Source organism: Miscanthus floridulus, chromosome 10, assembly GCF_019320115.1.
Source record: "Miscanthus floridulus cultivar M001 chromosome 10, ASM1932011v1, whole genome shotgun sequence".
In the NCBI taxonomy this organism is placed as follows: Eukaryota; Viridiplantae; Streptophyta; class Magnoliopsida; order Poales; family Poaceae; genus Miscanthus; species Miscanthus floridulus.
This window is the reverse complement of record NC_089589.1, coordinates 644,946-655,038: the sequence shown is the minus strand read 5'-3', so window position 1 is coordinate 655,038 and position 10,093 is coordinate 644,946. Positions and strand designations below refer to the sequence as shown.

General features: G+C 47.6%; 1 pseudogene; it reads right to left on the bottom strand.

Annotated features, from left to right (window-relative positions):
* Window positions 1-4,075: 4,075 nt before the first annotated feature.
* The window catches only part of LOC136487331 (probable inactive poly [ADP-ribose] polymerase SRO1), a 36,062-nt pseudogene continuing 30,044 nt past the window's right edge, over window positions 4,076-10,093 (bottom strand).

Genomic DNA, 10,093 nt, shown 5'->3' with positions numbered 1-10,093 from the left:
TAGAGCATCTAGTGGCACTTTGATAACCGTATTCCAATGGGAGTTTCACTCCTCTTAATAGTACGGCTATCTATCCTAAATGTGATCACACTCACTAAGTGTCTTGATCAGTAAAACAAAATGGCTCCTACATTTTATACCTTTGCCTTGAGCCTTTTGTTTTTCTCTTTCTTCTTTTCCAAGTTTAAGCATTTGACCATCACCATGCCATCACCATTGTCATGATCTTCACCATTGCTTCATCACTTGGAGTAGCGCTTCCTATCTCATAATCATCTTGATAAATTAAGTTAGCACTTAGGGTTTCATCAATTAACCAAAACCAAACTAGAGCTTTCATCCTCTCCCTTGACGGTGAAACCTGGAGGTTGCTTGACGAAGACCGTTTCCGCCAGTTCGCCGTTGAGGAAGGCTGATTTAACATCCAGGTGATGGACGCGCCGGTCCTTTGCTGCTGCCAAAGCTAGTAGCAAACAAACCGACTCTATGCGCGCTACTGGCGTAAAGACCTCCTCAAAGTCTATGGCCTCGAGCTGAACAAAGCCTTGAGCGACGAGACGCACCTTGTGCTTGACAATGGCGCCGAGCTCGTCCCGCTTGACCTTGTACACCCACTTCAGGCTGATCAGACGACATCCTGGAGGTGGATCGATGAGCTACCAAGTCTCGTTTTCCTCGATCGTCTTCATCTCCTCCAGCATCGCCCGTCGCCAGTTTCCATCGCACTCGGCTAGCGTGAATGTGGGTGGTTCCTCAGCACTGACAAGCAGAAGCTCTACGTCATTGAGCAGTCAATCAGCCAGTCCTAAGGGTCCTGTGCCACCGATGATGTTGTCCAGCCTACAAAATCGCACCTCCTGTAGTGTTTGGCCACACTATAGGAGTGCTCAGCCTCAGTCTTGGAGTGGTCGGCAACACTGCAAGACGTGTTGGCTCCGCCACGGGAGTGCTCGACACCCGTCCTGGAGTGGTCGCCACCACTACAAAACCTCCCAGCACCACTCCTGGCGTGCTCAGCATCCCTCCAGGAGTGCTTGGCACTCCTCCCGGAGTGCTCGGCATCCCTCTCGAAGTGCTCGGCACTGCCCCAGGAGTGCTCGGCTCTACCGCCGGAGTGCTCTACACCTCTTCCCCAGCGTCTCCACCACCATGGATGACCAAGTGCTCGACGGTGAAGGTGCTGGTGAAGTCGCCAGCTTCCCGCGTGCTCGGACTGCTCTAGTCCCAAGCCGTCTCCTCGTCGAACAAGACATCGCGTGAGACAAGCACCTTGTCTCCGCGTGGATCGTAGAGCCGGTATGCCTTGGTACCCTCCGCATAGCCTAGGAACACCATGTGTGTGCTATTGTCCTCCAGCTTGGTGAGTTTCGGCTTTGTCTTCCTGACGTGGCCGATGCAGCCGAATGTCTAAAGGAAGGACATGCTCGGCTTGCGCCCATACCAAGCTTCGAACGACATCTTGCCCTTAGGGCCTTGGTCGGAGTGCGGTTGAGGATGAACACCGCTGTGGTCACCGCCTCCCCCCAAAACCTTGCTGGCATGCCTTTGGCCTTCATCATGGATCGGGCCATGCCGACCACCGTCTGGTTCCGTCGCTCCACCACACCATTCTGTTGTGACGAGTACGGTGCGGTGTGGTGTTGCCCCACACCCTGATCCACGCAGTACCCAGCGAACTCCACCGAAGTGAATTTGTCACCGCGATCAGTCCTCAGCACGCGGAGCTTCTTGCCGCTCTCAGCCTCTGCATGCATCTTGAACTTCTTGATCGCTGCCGCCGCTTCGTCCTTGCTCGTCAGGAGTTGCAGCCACATGTAGCGACTGCAATCATCCATGAGCAGGAGGAAGTACCACCGACCACCGTTTGTAGCAGGCGTGATCGGCCCACAGAGGTCGCCGTGGACGAGTTCGAGAGCGTCCTTTGCGCGATACTTGGCCGCCTTTGGGAATGGTAGACTCATCTGCTTCTTGGCCAGGTAGCTGTCACATAGCTCGCCTCCGTGCTTGATATGGGGTAGCCCTCAAACCATCTTCTCTAGCCGACCAAGCGCGTCGAAGCTAAGATGTTCGAACCGGGCATGCCACATCCACGGTTCCTCAGTGTGCCTTGCCGCCAGGCACACCGGCTGCTCTACCTTCAGGTCGAGTAGGTACAACCGGTTTAGGGACCTCTTCACCTTGGCAAGAAGTCGCTGCTCCTGGTCCCTGATCCTAAGGACTCCGTCCTTGATCAGTACCTCGCTACCGCGCTCATCCAGCTGACCAATGCTGATGATGCTGGAACACAGCTGCGGGATGTAATATACATCCATTAGCGCGCGGTGCTCCCTGTTCTAGCACCTGAAGATGATGGTGCCGCGCCCTTGGATAGCTACCCGTGAGCCGTCATCAAACTTCACCATACCGGTAACATCGTCGTCGAGCTCGGAGAAGGATGCCATGGAGCCCGTCATGTGGTTACTGGCATCAGAGTCCAGATGCTACCGTTGCTCCTGGTCGGTGCCCACACGTCCGAGGTGGACTTGGGCACGTGGTTCATCGAGGTTGACAGTCTTCAGGGTCCTCCTAGGTCCTTCCACCATCATCGCCTCTTCCTTCTCCTCGGCCTCGACGTTGTGCAGTGCATAGAACGTCGCCATCAGGATAGTGGCCTCATCATCATCATCATCAGCTTGCGCCAGATGAGCCTCATCCTTCTTCTCCTGCTTGCGATTTGGGCACTCCCGTGCCCAATGACCCATCTTCCTATAGCGCCTGTAGGCGTTGGGGTCGACCTACTTCTTCTTCTTCGAAGAATCCCTAGCGCCGCGCTTGCCATCGCCACCGTGGCTGGAGGAGGCTGCCTTCCCAGAATTCCTCCGAGCAGCCCACTCCTCTTCCGTCAGCAGCTGTTTGCCTCTGTCCTTTGTTGCTGTCACCTGCTCCAAGCGCTCGTCCACCGCCCGCAGATGGCCTATCACATCCTCAATGGTGAGGGTGGACAAGTCCAGCATCGTCTCTATGGAGAGAGCGATCTGGATGTACATTGTCGGCACGGAGTGGAGGTACTTGGAGACCGCCTCCTCTTCGTTGATGGTGACGCCATGGCTCTTCAGCTTGCTGATGAGCGTCTACAGGCGGAGGGAGAAGTCCTCCACCATTTCACCATCCTTGAACTTGAGGTTGGCATACTCCTGCTTTAGAAGCTGGGCCGTCGCCTTCTTTGCACGGTCGGAACCGACGCGCATCGCCGTAATAGCCTCCCACGCCTCCTTAGCCGAGCTCTTCGTCCCCAACAGCTCCCTATACTTTGCCGGTACAGCAGCGAGGATAGCCTCCAACGCTGACATGTCATCTTCTTCATTGTCGGTGCCCTTGTCAACAACGTTCCAGAGCTGTCGGGCTCTGAGCTTGACCTTCATGGTCACCGACGACACTCTATAGTTGGTGCGAGTCAGCGTCGGCCAACTGGTGCCGCTGACCTCCCGCACCGTGCGAACAACGACCTCCGATCGTGGCTGGGTAGCCACAGCAGTGCCACTGCTGTCGCCCATCTCCGAACCGCCCATCATCGCCAGCGGTTAGTTTGGCGACGGCGCTTGTACGGCTCCGATACCACTTGTTGGCCCACAGGATCACCGGCTCAGGTGAGTGAACCACTCACCGGTCTTGCTGAGCACCCACTAGTATTGCCGATCACCCACTAGTCGTGCCGACCACGAACAAGCGTTGTCCATCCCCACACACTATGGCTAGAGCTTGAAGAAGAAGGGAGAACAGAGCAAACACACACAGTACAAGACACCAGCGTTGGCCGAAGCCCTGTCTGGGAGATGTCAAATCTGAACTCTCTTTACTGAGTAGCCGTGTATGTCTATTTATACAACTCTATACATCTAGTCCTAGTACAGCGCACATGCTGCAATAGTAACTAGATAACACAGCAGGGCTGACTCTGGGCCGGCCTCTGCATGTGGCTACAGTGCTGTAGGTGAGCCGTGCGGCGTCTGCACCTGCAGCGGCTACAGTATCACAGCAGGGGACCTTTCGACGTCGCCTTCCCTTGCTATGTTCACACAAGGTAGCAATAGATTATCTAACAATCATGAGGTGCTGGGCTAGGTGGTGCGATACCCAGTGAAAGGAATTTCTGGCCTTCAGGTGTCATTCTTGGTGCAGAATTGAGTTGTTTCACGCCTGTAGTTTTGGAATTTCCAAGTGACAAGCTTGGTCAGCAGATTCATAGCCCTTAGGAGTGATGCCTGGAGCAGAAACTCCATGGGTTTGGGAGGTATTAGCTTGTGCTAGAGAAGCATAACCAGGACGTCCTGTGGTTGGTGTGGCAGATTTGCATAGGTGCCACTCTTCCTACAAAGGAATCTTGGTTTTTGGCACACGAGGTTGCAGAGTTTCCAGGTGGCACCATCTGTACAGGAGGACCTCTGCACCTAGGTTCTGCACTTGTAGAAGCCCCACACATGGCAACAGCAGAACTAGATGTTTCTGGCACACCACTTGGTGCCAGACAATCTTGATCTTTGGGCACCATATCCGCTGCAAGGGTATCACATCTTTTGGTGCTAAGAATTGTGGCATGTTCAGACACAGCATTTGGTGCATGTGAATCAGCATGGTTAACCCTCAGAGTTAATGAACAATCTCCACCTGCCTTATACCAAGCTTCAACAGAAGGCTTGTACCATAATGATGGCTGCAACAGAAGCCAAAAACAAAGTGACGCTAGATGCCATTAAGAAAAAAGGTACTGCACATTACTTATTTGGAATACTTAAGATCATGCCTGAGAAGAGTAAAGAAAATACTATACAACGGCTGGACAAACAGGTTATTTCAAACCATTACAGACTGCACACTCATCAAGTCCAAGCAAGTGGAGCAAGGGATGAAAGGAAGGATACACATGCAAGTAAACTAAACTCTGAGGAAGGAAAGGTTTTCACGAGACTGGGTTGAACACCCCTAATTGTAACAATTTCTCTTTGCACATAACCACTAGTGCTCAAGAGGCATGAAGCTGTTTGATAATTTCCTATCAATCTCTCTTACCATGAACCATCAAACAATTCAACTATAGAAATGTTAAAAGTAGATAAAGCACATAACAGCCTTGTTATGACTAACTTGTATGGTAACAGTTGCATATCCATACTATTCATGAGACACAGATCAATTGCTTTTGCTTCAAAAAAGATACAGGTTTGGGTTTGGAAACTGAAAAGAAGCCCTCTGTTATGCAGCCAGGCTCATGCAATCAGCATTTTGTAAAACAACCTTTAACAGGTTATTATGGTGAAATTGGGAAACAAAATGTGTTACGAAGTCCCTCCTATACAAGCTTGAACTTGCAAAGAGAAGAACCAACACAAGCCTTGAAAGGTTCCCTCAGGTTTGACATGAAAGAAAATGCAAGCAACTATGAACTTACACAGTAATGAAGCTTCTTCAAGGCCTCCAAAAGTACTTTCTCTCCAACTATTATTATCAATTTCTTCACCATTTCTTCACGAGTTATTATGCTTTCCTGTCAGGTGGAAAGATTGAAACGGTGGTTCAGCACACACCAACAAACCACAATAAATACCTACCTTATAACATAACTTTTCAAGCTGATAGTACCTTCAGCTCTTCATAATGATGGAAAAGAAGCTCCCTTGACACAGATGATATATTGTCTTGAATAACTGCAAACAGAACTCTGAATGATATCCACGGGGAAGCTGGTCCTTCTTCACCTGTTTCATAAATTACCTACAAACAGATTGTTTGGTTGGATAAATGGAATACTACCATACACCAAAGCTAAAATCGATTGCCATTGTAAGATGCACAGAGGAGGGGGGGGGGGGGGGGGGGGGGTGTCACTGAACAGAGTTGATATGAGAGCAAGTTTCTGTTGTCCCATGGTAATCAATATTCAATAGACATACATCTAACAGTAAAACCAGTGTGCCGATGGTGAACAAATAACAAGATTCAAGTTGCCTCACAGGTTGAAGTGTAGAAATATCCATTCCAACTTCCTTTAGTGATGGGTTAAACCATAAACCCTTCAAGTCAAGCAAATAATCTGAAAATAAGGGCACCAAATAGAATGTTAAGACTAACTTTCTCAATATGACATGATAAAGGTCTCATTAATCATCTTACTTCGAACTTTTGGGACAAGCTTGAAACTAACAAGATACTCTAAACGGATGTGAGTGCTCAGATGTGATGGCCACATCACATAACACTTTGGGTTTGAACAATCATCAACACCAGAATCATATATCTCACTGCTTGGAAAAGACTCTTGTGATCCAGGTTCAGCAGCTTCCACATTCCCCAATATCACACGGCACATCAACATATACTGCACTCCTTTTTCGTCAACATCACAAAGACCGACACTGAAACAAATTAACATGTGACATAAATATAATATTATATTAAGCAAATACAGAACCGTAATCACGAAAACAGGGTCAAGGAAAACACACCTGGTAAAGGCTCGGTTTTCTGGTGAAAGATATACACCAGCACTCAAACCTGCTTTCTCAACAGTATTTGCAGTGGTACCCAAACCATTAATAAGAATCCTAACTATGTCACTCTTCCTAGATCCTAGCCATCCATACTTAACATTTGCATCACCACGTGCTTCTTTAGTTGACTTCATCTGTCTTTCAAAAGCTTCAAATCTACATTGTGCAGTGATATCGTTTGGAGAGTAGCGGTGGACATGAAGTATGTTATTTGGTGTTGCAAACGGGCCCATACCAGAGAGGAAAAGTTTCTGGACAAATAGAAAGCTTTCGCTGCCTCTTTCCACAGATGTGATCTTCTTGCGCAAGACATCCACAGTCGAAGGTTTCTGAGGGGCGGACTAGATTCAAGAACAACTTGCTTGACCACTTCAGGTGGAAAATTTGCAACCTTATCTAGCATTATTCCCTGTGCAGTGCTATCAACATTGCTAGAATCCCGTTTGGCCATTTCATCACTTTCCTCATCAAAGAACAGAGAAGGAAAGAAACGCTTGCCAGTGTCATCAAACCAGGCAACAGACCGCTGATTTCTAGTTTTTAGGTTGACCAGGGTCATTGACAAGAAATCAACAAGAATTGGTTCATCATCCATCACAGACACAACACTTGATTTATTTCCTTTGAATTCATCGATGAGGGACTTCATTATTTGCTCTGGAAAATTGAGCCACGAACCTTTTTTATAATACATGACACGGCTAGGCGCTCCACTCTTCAGAAAATTGACACAATCATTGGCAAGGTTAGGTCGAGTGCAGCAACAGTTGCAGCATTTAGCTAATGAATCGAATGAGGGCCCATTCTCAGATTTGACACGGCGAGATTTGCAGTCTTTTGACAGGCAGTCATCAACAAGCTTTCGCTTCAAGCACAGCGAATTGGATTCTTGCGGAGATGCCATGAGCAGCCTTGCTTCTAACTCCAAACAAATATGGAAAGAAGAAAACTAAACCCTAATATATATACAAGTTATGGGTCTCCCTTCATATCGACATCTCAAAGGCCCTGTATAAGATAATGAATGAAGTTATCTCAAGCAGAAAACACAGTTCACTATTCTAGAAGTTGGTGACATAATAATGGAACATTAGTAACAGTGACACTAGCATTCATAACACAAAAAACTAAGTGGACAAGAAAAAAATAAAGGGTCTAATTAAGTTGTTTTTTAAACAATGATATCACGATCTATGAGTATCAGGCAGTGTGTCTATGATTCTTTTCTCCTAAAAAGGATCCCAAGCAGGTATATCAGCTCCACAATCAGTTGTTGAAGCTTGGCCCAGAAACAAGTTGACAGCAGGAACACAAACTTTTCATGAGCAGGGTCTGGGTTACCACTCTATGGTAACACTTTCAAATATTTATGTATTACCATTTTCCAGCCTTTATAATTTAAAAAATAACACCACAACTGATTGAAGTAATAAGGATGTCGAATTTCAATTCCCATAGACACAAAAGCATCTTGAGTTGAAATTGAAGATGATAGACTAACTTAAACTTCTCACCCGCTAGAAACATGAAGGTTTGGTGCTGTTTACTTACACGCCTGTCCCCACAGTGTGCCAATCTAACCTGCCTCTCAGTTGATGCTTGCAAGATTACATCCTGTAACTGCAAGGTACGTACAAAACTGCAAGGGTGGTGGTATTGGTGGCTAGACAGTGCTTGCAGACTGCAAATCAATAAGGACCGGCAAACAACTCATAGTAGCCCAATTAGTCAATAAATCCTACACCTTTGTGGCTAAGGTGAGTGAACCGGGGGGGGGGGGGGGGGGGGGGGGGGGTCGGGGATCCTATGAGACCAAGTCACCTTTAGACCATATTTGGACTATTCCAAACACACGACATGTGGAAGAATGAATCGAGCATCTTATCTATTTGCCATTTGTCGTGTTTTGAAGAAAGTATATCAAGGGCCTAAAAAGTGAGGAGGTCCCATATGATTTATTTCTTGTGCGATATTTGATAATTGACCCTTTTTCTGGCACTCAAGAGTGCAAAAGCACAATGTAGTAATAAAATCCTCTTAGTGCTACCATAAATAGTTTTACCAATAGGGGAAAGCTTGATGATTCAATCTCTGCGTGCCATATTAAGCCATGCCAATAGAAAGCTCATATGGCATTGCAATATGAGTGATTTCTTCAATAAAATTAAAGGTTTTAAGACTACATGGTGCACATATCAATAACTGCTTCCAGAGCAATAATTCATTTTGCATGTGTTAAACATAACACGACAAGCGGTTCAAAACTGATCGTCAAAAGAATCAAATCCGCTCTGATGATACATACAGCATTTACTCAACTCATCAAGTGGAACACGTGAACAAAATTGGAGCTAATAGAAGTAACACACAGAAACGACAAGTCTAGCAGTTTTTTTTGGTGCAGCCGTTACATGGTATTATGCAGACCCTACAATATTCATCTCTGCACAAACAAATTGACCACTACCACCTCCACCAAATAGGTAAACACGAAGGCATTTTCATAATACTGATAACTAATGATGTAGCTTTCGACAAGTGGGTGAACCTTACTCTCCCATCTCAACTACAGAATATGCTGTAGTTTTCTGGCCGGGACCGCTTGTCAGATCGCAGTGGGAGTGTCGGTGCAGAAAGTGACCAACACGTAAATATTTATAGTTTTGCCGTACGTTGTGATTGGATGTGGCCTAGCACTCAATGACACAGGGTTTATACTGGTTCAGTCAACGTGGCCTACGTCCAGTTTGAGTCGGTCGGTGACTTTATTCCTGAGCCCCGGTGCTCGAAGTTTGCTGTGGGGTTACAAACGGAAGGGAGAAAGATGGGGGTACAAGAGGTCCGGTCGGACTCTGGTCTGAAGGGCCAAGAGTGACAGGAGCTCCACTATATGCTAAGTATTCGAGCGTGTGCTCTGTGTAGCTTTTGAGTGTCAAAAGCTAGCAGAGGGTGAATCGATGTAGGTGAACTGATCTATCGCTCCTTTTGGAGAGAGCGCATCCCCTTTTATAGATGAAGGGGATGGTCTTACAAGTGAGAGAGGGAGAGTGTACTAATGCTAAGTCTTGTTGTCCACGCTGTCGGGTACAAGATGATTGTAGGTGTCCATAACACTGTTAATGTCAGATCTTTGTGGTAGGTTGCGTCTTCTTCTTCTGGTATGGCATACGTCGGTGCCTGCCATACTGTTGATGCCCAGAGGCATGTAGGGAGTTTTACCATGTTCGCCTGGTATGGTAAATGCCAACGCCCACAACACCGTTGATGCCCAGAGGCATGTGGAGGAGCCTTACCATGTTTGTCTTGTATGGGAGTTGATGGCGGCCACAACACTGTAGGGAAAATGTCAGCGCCCACAACACTGCTTGGGTTCTGACTTGCCAGGAAGGTTGTAGGGTACTGTCTTGCAGGTGTATAGGGTACAGTCATCGGTATTGCGGTTGACTTGAGTGCCCTGCCTTACTTTCTCCGTTCGTTTCCTGGTCCTCACCGAGCAGGCATCCTCGGTCGGTTGGTCCAAGTCGGCTCCGACTGCGCCAGTCGGAGAAGAGCTATAAGCAGGGGTTCGG